The sequence below is a fragment of the Pristis pectinata genome, chromosome 37 (genome assembly GCF_009764475.1).
Source record: "Pristis pectinata isolate sPriPec2 chromosome 37, sPriPec2.1.pri, whole genome shotgun sequence".
Classification (NCBI taxonomy): Eukaryota; Metazoa; Chordata; class Chondrichthyes; order Rhinopristiformes; family Pristidae; genus Pristis; species Pristis pectinata.
Window position 1 is genome coordinate 3,764,672 of NC_067440.1, and position 19,803 is coordinate 3,784,474.

Genomic DNA, 19,803 nt, shown 5'->3' on the forward strand with positions numbered 1-19,803 from the left:
TAGATTCAAAACCATTACACCACGGAACCAGCACACCTTCAGTCAATGTCACTCCACCTCCCCACCATCAGATCGTCTCATTCCAGTTGGAGGAGATTGTCACCGTGTGTAAACTTGTTTCCCACCAAGAATGAAGGACCTCAGCCAAGAAGGGAACAATCTCAGGACCCATGGATTTGGACTGAGACCTTGGATGAAACGAATGGCAGGATAAGCTCGGATGGCTGCTTTGTTTCATCAAAAGTTCGGAGGCACAACCTCTGCATCTATTTGCAAAGACAGCGCAACACTTGATAACAAACAGGTTCCACCGAGATTTGAACTCGGATCGCTGGATTCAGAGTCCAGAGTGCTCACCATCACACCATGGACCACAGCAAATGTTGATTGATTTTCCTGGCCCAATCTGTACACTTGGGCTGAAGCAGCAAGTAACTCTCTCCTTGTTGTTACAAGATTACTGGCCCATTCATCTGAAGAGGTTCAGCATGTTACTATGAGGGAAATTAGTGACAGAAGTTCTGGAGGACAGGATTTATTTAAACTTGGCAGGTCAAATATATATTATAGAGATGGTCAGGATGGCTTTGCGTTTGGGAAATCATGTGTCATTAATGTGATTGAATATTTCAAATAAGTAACTAAGTGCATTCGTGAGGGTAGTTATGCAGATGGAATATTGGGAAGGCCTTGACAAGATGCTGCGCATTTTTCTGGTCCAAACGGTTAGAGCTCATAAAATCCAAGGCAAGCTATGTCCAAAATTCTCTGAGTAACATGAGACGGGGCTGCTGTTGAAGAGATTGTTTTCTGATTGCCAGTCGGTGACCAGTGGTGTACCACAAGGACAGGTGCTGGGACCGTGCGTGTCTGTTGTGTACATTCATGATTTGGATGTGAGTGTTGGAGTGTGATTACTAAGTTTTCAGGTGAGAGTAAAGTCTGTCGATTTGCAGATAGCGAGTGGATTCTCTCCGGCTGCAGCTGGATATGGATCAGCTGAAAAGTTGGGTGGAATATTGGAGCATGGGATTTAATCCTGACAGGTGCAAAGTGGTGCACTTTGAAAGGACAAACGAGGAGGGGGCATACACAGTAAATGGTCGGGTCCGAGGCAGTGTCGATGAACAAGGAGGATCCAAAGACCTCTGGAAGTGGCAGCAGAGGTAGACAGTGTGGTGAAGGAGGCATATGGTATGCTTGCATTCATCGGCTGTGGAAAAGAATATGGGAACAGGGATGTCCTGTTACAAACGTACAAATCAGTAGTTCTGCACGGGTCGAGTACTAGCACATATTTCTGGTCACCACACTGTTGGCAGGACGTGATAGCGCTGGAGAGGGAGCATAGTAGTTTCGCCAGGAGGTTGCTGGAATAAACACTTCAGTTAGAATGAGAGCCTGGGTCTTTTCTCCCTGGAGCGGAGGAGGCTGAGGGATGACCTGGCAGAGGTTGGCAAAATTATGAGGAGGAGCCATATGGTAGGTAGAGAGAATCTTCCTTCTCTTGGTCGGGGTGTCTAAAACTAGAGATGTTTGACCTGAAAACTTCGCTTTGTTTCACTTCCCGCAGATGCTGCCTGACCTGCTGAGAATTTGCAGTATTTTCTGTGTGTATTATGAATGTATCAAAGCCCCGCTGTCTGCCGCTGAGGGACGTGTAGTTGCACTTTCTGTAGAAATACCACAGCAGTCTGGAAATCGGTGGGAAAGCCTGGAGGTGTCTCCGCTTATGGATGTATATAAACTGCTTTCATCCAGAGTCCAGATCCTTGAGTGTTGACTCTGTTGTTTAAGACTGTCTACTTGGTTCACCAGAGTGCTCTACAAAACACTGCTGTTTACAAGTCCGGACCACACCAGCAGCAAGCACGACTTCTGCTGATTTACCAGCACAAAGGGCATAAACATGAAGAATAAGCCCAGGCTTTCAATGTTGGATGTTCGAAACTTGTTGACAGCTGACTCAGCAGCAGTAACGTTCCACCGAGGCTCGAACTCGGATCGCTGGATTCAAAGCACAGAGTTCTCATCATTACACCATGGAACCTGCACACCCACAGTCAATGTCACTCCACCTCCTCACCGTCAGACACTCTCATTCCAGACGGAGGGTCTTGTCACCGTATGTAAACTTGTTTCAAAACAAGAATGAACGAACTCAGCCAAGAAAGGAAGAATCTCAGGACCCATGCAGTTGGACTGAGAACTTGGATGAAACGAATGGCAGAGAAAGCTCAGTTAGCTGCTTTGCATCATCAAAACTTCGGAGGCAGAAACTATGCATGCAACCGCAAGGGCAGCACAACACTTGACAGCAAACAGGTTCCACCGAGATTTGAACTCGGATCGCTGGATTCAGAGTCCAGAGTGCTCACCATTACACCACGGCAAATGCTGACTGCTTTTCCTAGCCCAACCTGTACACTTGGGCTGAAGCAGCAAGTAACTTCTCTCCTTGTCCTTACTGGCCCATTTATCTGAAGAGGTTGAGAAAGTTACCATGAGGGAAATTATTGCTAAAATTCTGTAGGACAGGATTTATTTAAACTTGGCAGGTCAAATATATCTTCGAGATGGTCAGAATGGCTTTGTGTTTGGGAAATCCTGTGTCATTTATGTGAATGAATATTTCAAAGAAGTATCTCAGCGCATTGGCGAGGGTAGTTTGGTAGATGGACATTATAACGAACTTCAACAAAATGCTGCACATTGTTGCTGGTGCAAACGTTTAGAGTTCATAAGATCCAAGGCAATTTGTGTCCAACATTCTCTCGGTAACATGAGGCAGGGGCGGGTGGTAAGAGAATATTTTCTGATTGCCAGTCGGTGAACAGTGATATACCACAAGGACCGGTGCTGGGACCATTAGGGTCTGTTGTGTACATTCATGACTTGGATGTGAGTGTTGGAGAGTGATTACTAAGTTTTCAGGTGAGAGAAAAGTCTCATGTTTTGTAGATAGCGAGTGGATTCTCTCCGGCTGCAGCTGGACGTGGATCTGCTGATAAGCCGGGTTGAGTATTGGTGAATGGAATTTAATCCTGACAGGTGCAAAGTGATGCATTTTGAAAGGAAAAACAAGGATTGGAGGTATACAGTAAATGGTCGGGTTCGAGGGAGCGTTGTTGAACAAGGGGGACGTTGAGGTACAGAGCCATCGATCCCTGGAAGTGGCAGCACAGGCAGACAGTGCGCTGAAGAAAGAATATGGGATGATTGCGTTCATGGCCGTGGAGAAGGATATCAGAAGAGGAATGTCGTGTTACAACTTCACTAAACACTGGTTCATCCACGGCTGGAGTACTGTGTGCAGTTCTAGTCACGACGCTGTGGACAGGATGTGATAGTGCTGGAGAGGGAGAAGAGAAGATTCACCAGGATGTTGCTGGAATGAAGCACTTCAGTTAGAATGAGATACCGGAGCTGTTCTCCCTAGAGTGGAGGTGACTGAGGAACGACCTGACAGAGGAGGCCAAAATTAAGAGGAGGATTAATATGGTAGATGGTGATAATTTGGTTTCCCCTTGGTCGGGGTGCGTAAAATAAGAGGACATATATTTAAAGAGAGCGGGAGGGGATGCAGGGGAGTAAAGTAGGATTTGCTTTACAAGGAGGGTTGCTGGAATCTGGAACTCGTGCTGAGTGGCTGGTGCAGGTTGGTTCTGCCACAATATTTAAGAAGCATTGAGACAAGCAATTGAATCGCCAAGGTGTGGAAATCTACAGATGAAATATGGATAAATGGGGCGTGGATCGATGAGTACAGAGGTCAGCAATGAAACGGTGGACCGAAGGGCCTGATGCTGTTCTATAGGATTGTATGAACTGTGAAGTGAACGGAACACGGGGAAGAGAGTGCAGAAGGGTGACGGGAGCAGTTTGTCCTGTAGCCCTGGACAGTGGTCAGTATACAGATAAATACTTTCACTTGTAAAACTATTTGCAAAGCAGATGAGGAGCAAGTGACCAGCTGAAAAATCTCTTTACCCCACAATGGGGGAAGGATTTGGACGTCCCAGAGATAAATGTATCAAAATCATGAATGAAAATCAAATCTGACGAAGGGTGTTTGACCTGAAAATTTTGCTCTGTTTCACTTCCCACAGATGCTGCCTGACCTGCTGAGTATTTGCAGCATTTTCTGTGTTTATTATGAATGTATCAAAGCCACGTTGTCTGCCGCTGAGGGACGTGTAGCTGCACCTTCTGTAAAAACACCTCAACAGTCTGTAACTCGGTGGGGATGCCTCGAGGTTTCTCCTCGCATAGACGTGAAAAAACCCATTACATCCCAAGACCGTATTCTGTTATTTAACACCGTCCACGTAGTTCACCAGAGAACTCAGTAAAACACTGCTGTTCACAAGTCAGGACCATACCTGCAGCAAGCACGACTTCTGCTGATTTACCAGCATAATGGGCATAAACATCAAGAATAATCCCAGCCTTTCAACCTTGGATGTTCAAAATTTTACGACAGCTGACTCAGCAGCAGTAACTTTCCACCGCGATTTGAACTCGGATCACTAGATTCAAAGCCCAGAGTGCTCACCATTACACCATGGAACTTCAAGAAATATTGAGTGATTTTCCTGTCCAATGCTGCACACATCGGCCGAATCCTCTCTCCGTGATCGTTCAAGATTACTTTCCAATTCATCTGAAGAAGTCTAGCATGTTACCATAAGGGGAAAGTGAACGGAATTCAGGAGGACAGGCTGTATTTAAACTTGGGAGGTCAGAGATTAATTAGGGATGGTATGGTTTTTTCCTTGGGAAATCTTATCTTAGTAATGATATTGACTTTTTCAAAGAAGTATGCAAGTGAATTCGTTAGGACAGTTTTGTAGATAGACATAGTAAGGTCTTTGACAAGATGCCGCATGTATTTGATGGTCCAAAAATTTAGAGCTCAAAGAATCCAAGTCACGTGGGATCCAAAATTCTCTTGGTAACATGAGTCAGGGAGGGATGGTGAAGAGATTGTTTTCTGATTGGAAGTCAGTGACCAGTGATGCACCACAAGGACTGATGCTGGGACCGTTGGTGTCTGTTGTGTACATTCATGATTTGGATGTGAGTGTTGGAGTGTGATTACTAAGTTTGCAGGTGAGAGAAAAGTCTCTCGATTTGTAGATAGCAAGTTGATTCTCTCCGGCTGCTGTTGGATGTGGATCAGCTGAAAAGTTTGGTGGAATATTGGTGCATGGGATTTAATGCTGACAGGTGCAAAGTGATGCATTTTGAACGGTCAAACAAGGAGGGGGCATACACAGTAAATGGTCGGGTCCGACGGAGTGTCGATGAACACGTGAGATCTATAGACCGCTGGAGGTGGCAGCAAAGGTAGACAGTATGGTGAAGGAGGCATATGGCATGCCTGCATTCATCGGCTGTGGAAAAGAATATAGGAACAAGGATGTCGTGTTAAAAACTTACCAAACACTAGTTCTGCCAATGCTGGGATTACTGTGTGCAGATCTGGTCAGCACACTGTGGGCAGGACGTGATAGTGCTGGAGAGGGAGCAGAAGAGGTTCACTAGGATGCTGCTGGAATGAAGCATCTCAGTTAGAATGAGAGACCAGGTCTGTTCTCCTGGAGCGGGGGAGGCTGAGGTGTGACCTGATAGAGGTGGGCAAAATTATGACGAGGATCAATATAGAAGATAGTGAGAATCCTCCTTCTCTTGGTCAAGGTGTGTAAATCAAGAGGTATTTGACCTGAAACCTTCGCTACGTTTCACTTCCCACAGGTGCTGACTGACCTGCTGAGTATTTGCAGTATTTTCTGTGTTTATTATGAATGTATCAAAGCCCCTCTGTCTGCCGTTGAAAGACGTGTAGCTTCACTTTCTGTAGAAACACCAGAACAGTCTGGAACTCGGTGGGAAAGCCTTAAGGACGTGAATAAATCGCTTGCATCCCAAGAACGGGCACCTAAGTGTCGAGTCCGTTATTTAAAAGCGTCTACATAGTTCACCAGAGCGCTCAGAAAACACTGCTGTTCACAACATCGGACCACACCTGCAGCAAGCACGACATCTGCCGATTTACCAGCATAAAGGGCATAAGCATCAGGAATAATTCCAGGCCTTCAACCTTGGATGTTCCAAATTTTTTTCAGCTGACTCATCGGCTGTAAGGTTACACCGAGATTTGAACTCGAATCGCTGGATTCAAAGCCCAGAGTGCTCACCATTACACCACGGAACCTGCACATCCTCAGTCAATGTCACTCCACCTCCCCACCATCAGGTCGTCTCATTCCAGTTGGAGGGGATTGTCACCGTGTGTAAATTTGTTTCCAACCAAGAATGAAGGACCTCAGCCAAGAAGGGAACGATCTCAGGACCCATGGAGTTGGACTGACACCTCGGATGAAACGAATGGCAGGAAAAGCTCGGACGGCTGCTTTGTTTCATCAAAGGTTCGGAGGCACAACCTGTGCATCTATTCGCCAAGACTGCACAACACTTGATAACAAAGAGATTCCACCGAGATTTGAACTCGTATCGCGGATTCAGAGTCCAGAGTGCTCACCATTACACCATAGAACCACAGCAAATGCTGACTGATTTCCCTGGTCCAAACTGTACACTTGGGCTAAAGCAGCAATAACGTCTCTCCTTGTTCTTAAAAGATTACTGGCCCATTCATCTGAAGAGGTTCAGCATGTTACTATGAGGGAAATTAGTGACAGAAATTCTGGAGGACAGGATTTATTTAAACTTGGCAGTTCAAATGTATATTAGAGATGGTCAGGATGGTTTTGTGTTTGGGAAATCCTGTGTCATTAATGTGATTGAATATTTCAAAGAAGTAACTAAGTGTATTCGTTAGGGTACTTTTAGCAGATGGAATGTTGGGAAGAGCTTTGACAGGTTGGTGCACATTTGTCTGGTGGAAACGGTTAGAGCTCATAAGATACAGGGCAAGTTATGTCCAAAATTCTCTCTGTAACATGAGGCGGGGCTGGTGTTGAAGAGATTGTTTTTTGATTGCCAGTCGGTGACCAGTGGTGTACCACAAGGACAGGTGTTGGGAACGTTGGTGTCTGTTATGTACATTCATGATTTGGATGTGAGTGTTGGAGTGTGATTACTAAGTTTGCAGATGAGAGAAAAGTATGTCGATTTGCAGATAGCGAGTGGATTCTCTCCAGCTGAAGCTGGATGTGGATCAGCTGAAAAGTTGCGTGGAATGTTGGAGCATGGGATTTAATCTTGACAGGTGCATAGTGATGAATTTTGAAAGCACAAACAATGGGGGGGCATGCACAGTAAATGGTCGGGTCCGAGGGAGTGTCCATGAACAAGGAGGATCCAAAGACCGCTGGAACCTGCAGCAGAGGTAGAGAGTGTTGTGAAGGAGGCATTTGGTATACTGATATTAATCGGGTGTGCAAAAGAATATAGGAACAGGAATGTTGTATTACAAATGTACCAAACACTAGGTCTGCCACGGGTCGAGTACTAAGACATAGTTCTGGTCACCACACTGTGGGGAGGATGTGATAGTGCTGGAGAGGGAACAGAGGATTTTCACCAGGATGTTGCTGAAATAAACATTTCATTTAGAATGAGAGACTGGGTCTGTTCTCCTGGAGCGGAGGATGCTGAGGGATGACCTGGCAGAGGTTGGCAAAATTATGAGGAGGAGCCATATGGTAGATAGAGGGAATCTTTCTCTTGGTCGGGGTGTCTAAAACTAGAGATGTTTGACCTGAAACCTTCGCTTTGTTTCTCTTCCCACAGGTGTTTCCTGACCTACTGAGTATTTGCAGTATTTTCTGTGTTTATTATGAATGTATCAAAGCCCCGCTATCTGCTGCTGGGGGACGTGTGGTTGCACTTTCTGTAGAAACACCAGAACAGTCTGTTACTCTGTGTGAAAGTCTGGAGGTGTCTCCCCGCTTGGATGTGTATAATCTGCTCTCATCCCGAGTCCAGACCCCTGAGTGTAGACTCTATTGTTTAACACTATCCACTTGGTTCACCAGAGCGCTGAGCAAAACACTGCTGTTCACAAATCCGGACCTGACCAGCAGCAAGCACGACTTATGCTGATTTACCAGCACAAAGGGCATAAACATGAAGAATCCCAGCCTTTAAATGTTGGATGTTCGAAATTTGTTGACAGCTGACTCAGCAGCAATAAAGTTCCACCGGGTTTCTAACTAGGATCGCTAGATTCAAAGCCCAGAGTGCTCACCATTACACCATGGAACCTGTACACACCCTGTCAATGTCACTCCACCTCCCCACCATCTGAAAATCGCATTCCAGCTGGAGGAGATTGTCACCGTATGCAAACTTGTTTCAAAACAAGAATGAACGAACTCAGTCAAGAAGGGAACGATCTTAGGACCCATGCAGTTGAACTGAGAATTTGGATGAAACGAATGGCAGGGAAAGCTCAGTTAGCTGCTTTGCTTTATCAAAGCTTCGGAGGCACAAACTCCGTATGCATCCGCAAGGGCAGCAGAACACTTGACAACAAGCAGGTTCCACCGAGATTTGAACCCGGATCGCTGGATTCAGAGTCCAGAGTGCTCACCCTTAAAACATGGAACCACAGCAAATGCTGACTGATTTTCCTGGCCCATTTTGTACACTTGGGCTGAAGCAGCAAGTAACTTCTGTTCTTGTTTTTACTGGCCCATTCATCTGAAGAGGTCTAGCAAGTTACTATGAGGGAAAGTATTGAAAAAACTCTGTAGGACAGGATTTATTTGAACTTGGCAGGTGACATATATGTTCGAGATGGTCACGATGGCTTTGTGTTTGTGAAATTCTGTGTCATTAATGTGAATGAATATTTCAAAAAAATAACTAAGTGCATTGGTGAGGGTAGATCGGTAGATGGACATTAGAATGGCCTTCAACAAGATGCTGCACATTTTTGCTGGTCCAAACATTTAGAGTTCATAAGATCCAAGGCAAGTTGTGTCCAACATTCTCTCGATATCATGAGACAGGGGCTGCTGGTAAGAAATTGTTTTCTGATTGCCTGTCGGTGACGAGTGGTGACCACAAGGACAGCTGCTGGGATAATTGGTGTCTGTTGTGTACATTCATGATTTGGATGTGAGTGTTGGAGAGTGATTACTAAGTTTTCAGGTGAGAGAAAAGTCTCTCGATTTGTAGATAGCGATTGAATTCTCTCCTTTTGAAGCTGGATGTGTATCAGATGAAAAGTTGGGTGGATATTGGTGCATGTGATTTAATATTGACAGGTGCAAAGTGATGCATTTTGAAAGGGCAAACAAGGATGGGGCATACACAGTGAATTGTCGGGTCGGAGGCAAGTGTCGATGAAGAAGGGGGATCTATAGACGGCTGGAAATGGCAGCAGGGTAGACAGTGTGCTGAAGGAGCGATATGAGATACTTGCATTCATCGGCTGTGCAAAAGAATATAGGAACAGAGATGTCGTGTTACAAACTTACCAAGCGCTAGTTCTGTCACGACTGTAGTACTGTGTGTAGTTCTGGTCAAAACACTCTGGGGAGGATATGATAGTGCTGGAGAGGGAGCAGAAATGGTTCACCAGAATATTGCTGGAATGAAGCATTTCAGTTAGAATGAGAGACTGGGTCTGTTCTCCCTGGAGTGGATGAGGCTGAGGGGTGACCTGACAGAGGGGGGCAAAATTATGAGTAAGAGCAATATCGTAGATGGTGAGAATCCTCTTTCTCTTGGCCGTGGTGTGTAAAAGAAGAGGACATATATTTAAAGTTGGAGAGAGGGGATTCAGCGGAGCTGAGTGGGATTTTCTTCACAAGGAGGGTTGTTGGAATCTGGAACTCGTGCTGAGGGGCAGGTGCAGGTTGGTTCGACCACAACATTTAACGAGCTTTGAGACAAGTAAATGAAACGCCAAGGGACGAAATGTGGATAAATGAGGCGTGGATCGATCAGTACAGAGGTCAGCATTGAAACGGTGGACCGAAGGGCTTGTTGCTGTTCTGTAGGATTCTATGAACTGTGAAGTGAACAGAGCACGGGGAAAAGAGTGCAGAAGGTTACGGGAGCAGTGTGTCCTGTCGCCAAGGACAGTGGTCAGGATGCAGATAAATACTATCACCTGTAAAACTATTTACAACACAGATGAGGAGCAACTGACCAGCTGAATAATCTCTTTACCCCACAAGGAGCGAAGGGTTTGGACGTCCCAGAGATAAATGTATCGAAATCATGAATGAAAATCCAATCTGACGAAGGGTGTTTGACCTGAAACTTTCGCTCTGTTTCACTTGCCACAGATGCTGCCTTACCTGCTGAGAATTTGCAGTATTTTCTGTGTTTATTATGAATGTATCAAAGCCCCTCTGTCTACCGCTGAGTGACGGGTAGCTGCACTTTCTCTTGAAACACCACAACAGTCTGGAACTCGGTGGGAAAGCCTGAAGGAGTCTCCCCACATGGACGTGAATAAACCGCTTGCATCCCAAGAACGGACACCTAAGTGTCGAGTCTGTTATTTTACACTGTCCCCATAGTTCAGCAGAGCGCTCAGCAAACACTGCTGTTCACAAATCCGGACCAGACCTGCCGCAAGCACGACTTCAGCTGATTTACCAGCACAAGGGCATAAACATCAAGAATAATTCCAGGTTTTCAACCTTGGATGTTCAAAATTATTCGACAGCTAACTCATCAGCTGTAAGGTACCACCGAGATTTGAACTCGAATCGCTGGATTCAAAGCCCAGAGTGCTCACCATTACACCATGGAACCACAACAAATGTTGAGTGCTTTTCCTGCCCAATGCTGTAAACGTGGGCTGAATCTTCTCTCCGTGTTCGTCAAGATTACTCTCCAATTCATCTGACGAGGTTTAGCATGTTACCATAAGGGGAATAGTGAACGAAATTGAGGAGGACAGGCTTTATTTAATCTTGGCAGGTCAGAGATATATTAGGGATGGTCAGTATGGTTTTGTCCTTGGGAAATCCTATCTTAGGAATGTCATTGACTTTTTCAGAGAAGTATCCAAGTGAATTCGTGAGGGCAGATTGGTAGATAGACTTTAGTAAGGTCTTTGACAAGATGCCGCATGTATTTGATGGTCCTAACATTTAGAGCTCAAAGGATCCAAGTCACGTGGAATCCAAAATTCTCTCGGTAACATGAGGCAGGGGGTGATGGTGAAGGGATTGTTTTGTGATTGGCAACCGGTGAGAAGTGGTGCAGGACAAGGACCGGTGCAGGGATGGTTGTTGTCTGTTGTGCACATTCATGATTTGGACGTGAGTGTTGCAGAGTGATTACTAAGTTCGCAGGTGAGAGAAAAGTGTCTCGATTTGTAGAAAGCGAGTAGATTCTCTGCGGCTGCTGCTGGATGTGGATCAGCTGAAAAGGTTGGTGGAATATTGGAGAATGGTATTTAATCCTGTCATGTGCAAATTGATGCATTTTGAAAGGCAAACGAGGAGGGGGCTTACACAGTAAATGGTCGGGCCCGAGGGAGTGTCGATGAAGAATGGGGATATATAGACCCTGGAAGTGGCAGCACAAGTAGACAGTGTGGTGAAGGAGGCAAATAGCATGTTTGCATTCATCGGCTGTGGAAAAGAATATAGGAACAGGGATGTCGTGTCACAAACTTACCAAACACTAGTTCGGCCAAGGGTGGAGTACTGTGTGCAGTTCTGGTCAGCACACTGTGGGCAGGGTGTGATAATGCTGGAGAGGGAGCAGAGTCGGTTCACCAGGATGTTGCTGTAATGAAACATTTCAGTTAGAATGAGAGACAGGTTCTGTTCTCCTGGAACGGAGGAGGCTGAGGGGTGACCTGACAGAGGTGGGAAAATTATGAGGAGGAGAAATATGGTATATGGTGAGAATCCTCTTTCTCTTGGACGCAGTGTCTACAACAAGAGGTGTTTGCAGTTAAACCGTCGCTCTGTTTCACTTCCCAAAGGTGCTGACTGACCTGCTGAGTATTTGCAGTATGTTTTGTGTTTATTATGATTGTATCAAAGCCCCGCTTTCTGCCGCTGAAGGACGTGTAGCTGCACCTTCTGTAGAAACAGCAGAACAGTCTGTAACTCGGTGGGAAAGCCTGAAGGAGTCTCCCGACATGGACGTGAATAAACCACTTGGATCCCAAGAACGGACACCTAAGTGTCAAAACTGTTATTTAACACTGTCCACATAGTTCACCAGAGAGCTCAGCTAACACCGCTGTTCACAACTTCGGACCACAGCTGCAGCGATCACGACTTCTGCTGATTTACCAGCATAAAGTGCATAAGCATCAAGAATAATTCCAGTCTTTCAACCTTGGATATACAAAATTTTTCGATATCTAACTCATCAGCTGTATGGTTCCACCGAGATTTGAACTCGGATCGCTGGATTCAAAGCCCAGAGTGCTCACCATTACACCATGGAACCTGCACACCCTCAGTCAATGTCACTCCAACTCCCCACCATCAGATCATCTCATACCAGTTGGTCGGGCTTGTCTCCGGGTGTAAACTTGTTTCAAACAAAGAATGTAAGACCACAGCCAAGAAGTGAAACATCTCAGGACCCAGGGAGTTGGACTGAGACGTTGGATGAAAAGAATGGCAGGGAAAGCCTAGATGCCTGCTTTGGTTCATCAAAAGTTCGGAGGCACAACCTCTGCATCTATCCGGAAGGACAGGACAACACTTGATAGCAAACAGGTTCCACCGAGATTTGAACTCGGATCACTGGATTCAGAGTCCAGAGTGCTCACCATTACACCATGGAACCACAGCACATACTGACTGATTTTCCTTGCCCAACCTGTACACTTGGGCTGAAGCAGCAAGTAACTTATCTCCTTGTTCTTACAAGATTACTGGCCCATTCATCTGAAGAGATTTAGCAGTTACTCTCAGGGAAAATATTGAAAGAAATTCTGGAAGGCAGGATTTATTTAAACTATGCAGGTCAAATATACATGAGAGATGGTCAGGATGGCTTTGTGTTTGGGAAATCCTGTGTCATTAACGTGATTGCATATTTAAAAGAGGTAACTATGTTCATTCGTGAGGATAGTTTGGCACATGGAATATTGATAAGGCCTTTGTCAAGATGCTGCACATTTTTCTGCTCTAAACCGTTAGAACTCATAAATTTGTTTTCTGATTGCCAGTCGGTGACCAGTTATGTACCACAAGGACAGGTGCTGGGACCGTTGGTGCCTGTTGTGTACATTCATGATTTGGATGTGAGTGTTGGAGAGTGATTACTGAGTTTGCATGTGAGAGAAAAGTCTCTCGATTTGTAGATTAAGAATGGATTCTCTCCTGATGCAGCTGGATGTGGATCAGCTGAAAATTTGGGTGGAATATTGGTGAATGGGCTTTAATCTTGGAGGGGGGAAGAGTGATGCCTTTTGAAAGGGTAAACAAGGATGGGGCATACACAGTAAATTGTCGGGCCCGAGGCAGTGCCGATGAACAAGGGGGATCCATGGACCTCTGGAAGTGGCAGCACTGGTAGACAGTGTGGTGAAGGAGGGATATGGGATGCTTGCATTTATCGGTTGTTGAAAAGAATATAGGAACAGGGATGTCATGTTACAAACTTAGTAAGGACTAGTTCTGTCACGGCTGGAGTACTGTGTGTAGTTCTGGTCACCACACTCTGAGCAGGATGTGATAGTGCTGGAGTGGGAGCAGAGAATGTACCCCAGGATGTTGCTAGACTGAAACATTTCAGTTAGATTGAGAGACTGGGTCTGTTCTCCCTGGAGCGGAGGAGGCTGAGGAAATAACCTGACAAAGGTGAGCAAAATTATGAGGAAGAGCAATATGGTAGATGGTGAGAATCTTTCTTCTCTTGGTCGGGGTGTTTAAAACAAGAGGTGTTTGAACTGAAACTGCTCTGTTTCACTTCCCACAGGTGCTGCCTGATCTGGTCAGTATTTGAAGTATTTTCTATGTTTATAATGAATGTAGCAAAGCCCCGTTGTCTGCCGCTGAGAGAGGTGTAGCTGAACTTTCTGTATAAACACGGGAACACTCTGTAACTCGGTGGGAAAACCTCAAGGTGTCTCCCCACATTGACGTGAATAAACCGTTTACATCCCAAGATCGGGCTCCTGAGTGTCGAGTCTGTTATTTAACACTGTCGACGTAGTTCTCTATAGCATTCAGGAAAACACTGTTGTTCACAACACCGGATCACACCAGCAGCAAGCACGACTACTGCTGATTTAGCAGCATAAGGGGACAAAACATCAAGAATAAGCCCAGCCTTTCAATGTTGGATGTTCTAAATTTGTTGACAGCTGACTCAGCAGCAATAGAATCCGCCGAGATTCGAACTCGGATCGCTGGATTCAAAGCCCAGAGTGCTGACCATTACACCATGGAACCACAACTAATGCTGACTGCATTTCCTGGCCCAATCCTGTACACTTGGGCTGAATCTTCCCTCCATGTTATGATCAAGATTAGTCTCCAATTCATCTGAAGAGCGTTACAATGTTACCTTAAGTGGAATATTGAACGACATTCAGGAGGACAGGAGTTACTTAAACTTGGCAGCTCAAATATATATTACAGATGGTCAGGATGGCTTTGTATTTGGGAAATCCTGACTACGTAACGTGAAAGACTTTTTCAAAGAAGTATCCCAGTGAACTTGTGAGGGCAGTTTAGTAGATTGCCTTTAGTAAGGTTTTTGACAAGATGGCACATGTTTTTGATGGTCCAAAAATTTAGAGCTGATAGGATCCAAGACAAGTTGGATCCAAAATATTCTCTGTAACATGAATCAGGGGGGATGGTGAAGAGATTGTTTTCTGATTAGCAGTCGGCGTCCAGTGGTGCACCACGAGGACAGTTTCAGGGACAGTGGGTGTCTGTTGTGTACATTCATGAATTGGATGTGAGTGTTCGAAAGTGATTACTAACTTTGCAGGTGAGAGAAAAGTTTCTCTATTTATAGATAGCGAGTGGATTCTCTCCGGTTGCAGCTGGATGTGGATCAGCTGAAAAGTTTGGTGTAATATTGGAACATGGGATTTAATGCTGACAGGTGCAAAGTGATGCATTTTGAACGGTCAAACAAGGAGGGGGCATACACAGTAAATGGTCTGGCCCAAGGCAGTGTCGATGAACAAGGGGGATCCATAGACCGCTGTAAGGGGCAGCACAGGTCGACAGTGTGGTGAAGGAGGCAGATGGTATGCTTGCATTCATCGGCTGTGGAAAAGAATATAGGAACAGGGATGCCGTGTTACAAACTTACCAAGCACAAGCTCTACCACGGCTGGTGTCCTGTGTGTGGTTCTGGTCACCACACTGTGGGCAGGATGTGATAGTGCTGGAGAGGGAGAAGAGGAGGTTCACCAGGATGTTGCTGGAATGATGCATTTCAGTTAGAATGAGAGACTGGGTCTGTTCTCCCCGAAGCGGGGGAGGCTGAGAGGTGGCGGTCAGAGGTGGGCAAAATTATAAGGAGGATCAATATGGTAGATGGAGAGAATCTTCTTTCTCTTGGTCGGGGTGTCTAAAGCTGGAGGTGTTTGACCTGAAACCTTCGCTCTGCTTCACTTACGACAGGTGCTTACTGATCTGTTGAGTATTTGGAGTATTTTCTGTGTTTAATATGATTGTATCAAAGCCCCGCAAAAGTATAGAACTCGGTGGGAAAGCCTGGAGGTGTCTCCCCTCATGGATGTGAATAAACTGCTTTCAAAACGAGTACAGACCTCTGTTGTTTAACATTGTCCACTTGGTTCACCAGAGTGCTTAACAAAACACTGTTGTGCACAACTCCGGACCACACCAGCAGCAAGCAAGACTTCTGGTGATTTACCAGCATAAAGGGCATAAACATAAAGAATAAGCCCAGCCTTTCAATGTTGGATGTTCGAAATTTATTGACAGCTGACTCAGCAGCAGTAAGGTTCCACAGAGATTCGAACTCACATCGCTAGATTCAAAGCCCAGAGTACTCATGTAATTGTCACATTGGAACCTGCAAACTCTCAGTAAATGTCACTCCAACTCCCCACCATCAGATCGTCTCATTCCAGCTGGAGGGACTTGTCACCGTTAGTAAACTTGTTTCAAAACAAGAATGAACGAACTCTTCTGTAGGATTGTACGAACTGTGAAGTGAACAGAGCACACGGAAGAGAGTGCAGAAAGCTGACGGCAGCAGTTTGTCCTTTTGCTCTCTACACTGGTCAGGATACAGATAAAGACTCTCACCTGAAAAACTATTTACAACGCAGATGAGGAGCAACTGCGCAGCTGAATAATCTCTTTACTCCACAAGGGGCGAAGGGTTTGGACGTCCCAGAGATAAATGAATCAAAATCATGAATGAAAATCAAACATGACGAAGGGTGTTTGACATGAAACTTTCGTTATGGTTCACTTCCCACAGATGCTGACTGACCTGCTGAGTATTTGCAGTACTTGCTGTGTTTATACTGAATGTATCAAAGCCCCGTTGTCTGCCGCTGAGGGACGTGTAGCTGCACTTTCTGTAAAAACACATCAACAGTTTCTACTCGGTGGGATATCCCTGAGGTGTCTCCTCTCATAGACATGAAAAAAACCGGTTACATCCCGAGACCGGACTCTGTTATTTAACACGGTCCACGCGGTTAACCAGAGCGCTCAGTGAAACACTGCTGTTCACAGCTTCGGACCACACATGCAACAACACGACTTCTGCTGATTTACCAGCATAAAGGATAGAAACATCAAGAATAATCATAGCCTTTCAACCTTGGGTGTTCGAAATAGTCGACAGCTGACACAGCATCAGTAAGGTTCCACCGAGATTTGAACTCGGATCGCTGGATTCAAAGCCCAGAGTGCTCACCATTACACCATGGAACCTGCACACCCTCAGTCAATGTCACGCCACTTCCCCACCATCAGACTTTCTCCTTCCAGTTGGAGGGGCTTTTTCACTGTATGTAAACTTGTTTGAAAAGAAGACTGAAGGAAATCAGCCAAGAATCGAACGATCTCAGGACCCATGGAGTTGGACGGAGACCTTGGATGAAACGAATGGCAGGGAAAGTTCAGATGGCTGCTTTGCTTCAACAATACTTCGGAGGCATAAACTCTGCATGCATCCGCAATGGCAGCGACCCACTTGACAGAAAACAGGTTCCACCGAGATTTGAACTCGGATCGCTGGATTCAGAGTCCAGAGTGCTCACCATTACACCATGGAACCACAGCAAATGCTGACTGATTTTCCTGGCCCAACCTGTGCACTTGGGCTGAAGCAGCAAGTAAATTCTCTCCTTGTTCTTATTGACCCATTCGTCTAAAGAGGTTCAACAAGATACTATCAGGGGAATTATTGAAAAAAGTTCTGGAGGTCAGGATTTATTTAAACTTGGCAAGTCAAATAGATCTTAGAGATGGTCAGGATGGCTTTGTGTATGGGAAGTCCTGTGTCATTAATGTGTATGAATATTTCAAAGAAGTAACAGTGCTTTGGTCAGGGTAGTTTGATAGATGGACATTAGACATCTTCGACAATAGGCTGCACATTTTTTCTGGTCCAAAGGTCAGAGATCATTAGATCCAAGGCAAGTTGTGTCCAAATTTCTCCCGATAACATGCGGCAAGGGGTGCAGGTGAACATTTTGTTTTCTGATTGGCAATCGTGGGCAGCGGTGTACCACAAGGACCGGTGATGGGTCCTTGGTGTCTGTGATGTACATTCCTGACTTGGATGCGAGTGTTAGAGTGTGATTATCAAGTTGACAGGTGAGAGTTGGATCGTGTAGCAGTTCTATCGGCAAGTGAGAGGTCTCTCGTTTTGTAGATAGCGAGTGGATTCTCTCGGGCTGCAGCTGGATGTGGATCAGCTGAAAAGATGGGTGGAATATTAGTGCATGGAATTAAGTCGTGACAGGTGAAAAGTGATACATTTTGAAAGGATACACAAGGATGTGACAATACACAGTAAATGGTTGGGCCCGAGGGAGTGTCGATGAACGGGGGGGGGGGGGGGGGGGAGTCCATAGATCCTTGGAAATGGCAGCACAGGGAGACAGTATGCTGAAGGAGGGATATGGGATGTTTGCATTCATCAGCTGTGGAAAAGAATGCAGGAACAGGGATGTCGTGTTACAACTTTACCAAACACTGGTTTGGCCACGGCTGGTGCACTGGGTGGAGTTCTCGTCACCACACTCTAAGAAGGATGTGATAGTGCTGGAGAGGGAGCAGAAGAGTTCACCAGGATGTTGGTGGAATTAAGTATTTCAGTTAGAATGAGAGACATGGTCTGTTCTCCTGGAGCGTAGGAGGCTGAGGGGTGTCCTGTCAGAGTTTGGCAAAATTATGAGGAGGAGCAATATGGTAGATGGTGAGAATCTTCGTTCTCTTGCTCGTGGTGTGTAAAACAAGAGGACATATATTTACAGTGAGTGGGTGAGGATTCAGGGGAGCTGAGTAGGATTTTCTTCAGTTAGAAGGTGGTTGGCATCTGGAACTCGCGCTGAGGGAGAGGTGCAGGCTGGTTCTGCCAGAACATTCAAGGAGCTTTGAGACAAGCAGATGAATCACCAAGGCCTGTAAATCTGCAGACGAAATGTGGCGAAATGGGACGTGGATTGATGAGTAGAGAGGTCAACATGGACACGGTTGGCCGAAGTGCCTGTTACATTTTTGTAGGATTTTATGAACTGTGAAGTTAACAGAGGATGGGAAGAGAGTATAGGAAGGTGATGGGAGCAGTTTTCCCTTTAGCCCTGGACACTGCTCAGGATACAGATAAATACACTCTCCTGGCAAACTATTTACAACCAGATGAGGAGCAAATGACTAGCTGAATAATCTCTATACCCGACTACGGGCGAAGGGTTTGGACGTCCCAGAGATACATGAATCAAAATTATGAATGAAAATCAAATCTGACGAAGGGTGTTTGACCTGAAACGTTTGCTCTGTTTCACTACCCTCAGATGCTGCCTGACCTGCTGTCTATTTGCAGTATTTTCTGTGTTTATTATGTATGTACCAAAGCCCCGTTGTCTGCCGTTGAGGGACGTGCAACTGCATTTCCTGTAGAAACACCACAAGAGTTGTAAACTCGGTGGTAATCCTATGGCATCTCTCTGCATGGGCGTGAATAAACCGGTTAATTCCCGAGACCGGACTCTGTTAGTTTACGGTGTCCACTTAGTTCACCAGAACGCTCAGCAAAACACTGCTGTTCACAACTCTGGACCACACCAGCAGCAAGCAAAATTTCTGCTGATTTACCACTATAAAAGGCATAAACATCAAGAATAATCCCAGCCCTTCAACCTTAGATGTTCGATATTTTCGACAGTTGACTCAGCAGCAGTAAGGTTCCACCGAGATTTGAACTCGGAACGCTGGATTCAAAGCCCAGAGTGCTCATCATTACACCATGCAACCCGCGTATCATCAGTCAATGTCACTCCACCTCTCCACCATCAGAGCATCTCATTCCAGCTGGAGGGGATTGTCACCGTATGAAAACTTGTTTCAAAACAAGAATGAACGAACTTAGCCAAGAAGGGAACAATCTCAGGACCCATGGAGTTGGACTGGGACCTTGGTTGAAACGAAAGGCAGGGAAAGGTCAGATAGCTGCAGTGCTTCATCAAAACGTAGGAGGCATAAACTCTGCATGCATCCGCAAAGGCAGCACAACACTTGACAGCAAACAGGTTCCACCGAGATTTCGACTCGGATCGCTGGATTCAGAGTCCAGAGTGCTCACCATTACACCATGGAACCACAGCAAATGCTGACTGATTTTCCTGGCCCAACCGGTAAACTTGTGCTGAAGCAGCAAGTA

At 45.6% G+C, this 19,803-nt stretch overlaps 7 non-coding genes across 7 annotated transcripts; all 7 read right to left on the minus strand.

Moving 5' to 3' along the window:
* Window positions 1-302: 302 nt before the first annotated feature.
* trnaq-cug (transfer RNA glutamine (anticodon CUG)) lies at window positions 303-373 on the minus strand. The gene has a single exon. It is a non-coding gene; the product is annotated as a tRNA-Gln (tRNA).
* Window positions 374-2,323: 1,950 nt separating this feature from the next.
* trnaq-cug (transfer RNA glutamine (anticodon CUG)) lies at window positions 2,324-2,392 on the minus strand. Its single transcript has one exon. It is a non-coding gene; the product is annotated as a tRNA-Gln (tRNA).
* A 9,941-nt stretch (window positions 2,393-12,333) lies between these two features.
* On the minus strand, window positions 12,334-12,405 carry trnaq-uug (transfer RNA glutamine (anticodon UUG)). The gene has a single exon. It is a non-coding gene; the product is annotated as a tRNA-Gln (tRNA).
* Window positions 12,406-12,678: 273 nt separating this feature from the next.
* On the minus strand, window positions 12,679-12,750 carry trnaq-cug (transfer RNA glutamine (anticodon CUG)). The gene has a single exon. It is a non-coding gene; the product is annotated as a tRNA-Gln (tRNA).
* Window positions 12,751-16,775: 4,025 nt separating this feature from the next.
* On the minus strand, window positions 16,776-16,847 carry trnaq-uug (transfer RNA glutamine (anticodon UUG)). Its single transcript has one exon. It is a non-coding gene; the product is annotated as a tRNA-Gln (tRNA).
* A 274-nt stretch (window positions 16,848-17,121) lies between these two features.
* trnaq-cug (transfer RNA glutamine (anticodon CUG)) lies at window positions 17,122-17,193 on the minus strand. The gene has a single exon. It is a non-coding gene; the product is annotated as a tRNA-Gln (tRNA).
* A 2,477-nt stretch (window positions 17,194-19,670) lies between these two features.
* On the minus strand, window positions 19,671-19,742 carry trnaq-cug (transfer RNA glutamine (anticodon CUG)). Its single transcript has one exon. It is a non-coding gene; the product is annotated as a tRNA-Gln (tRNA).
* Between the last annotated feature and the right edge of the window lie 61 nt (window positions 19,743-19,803).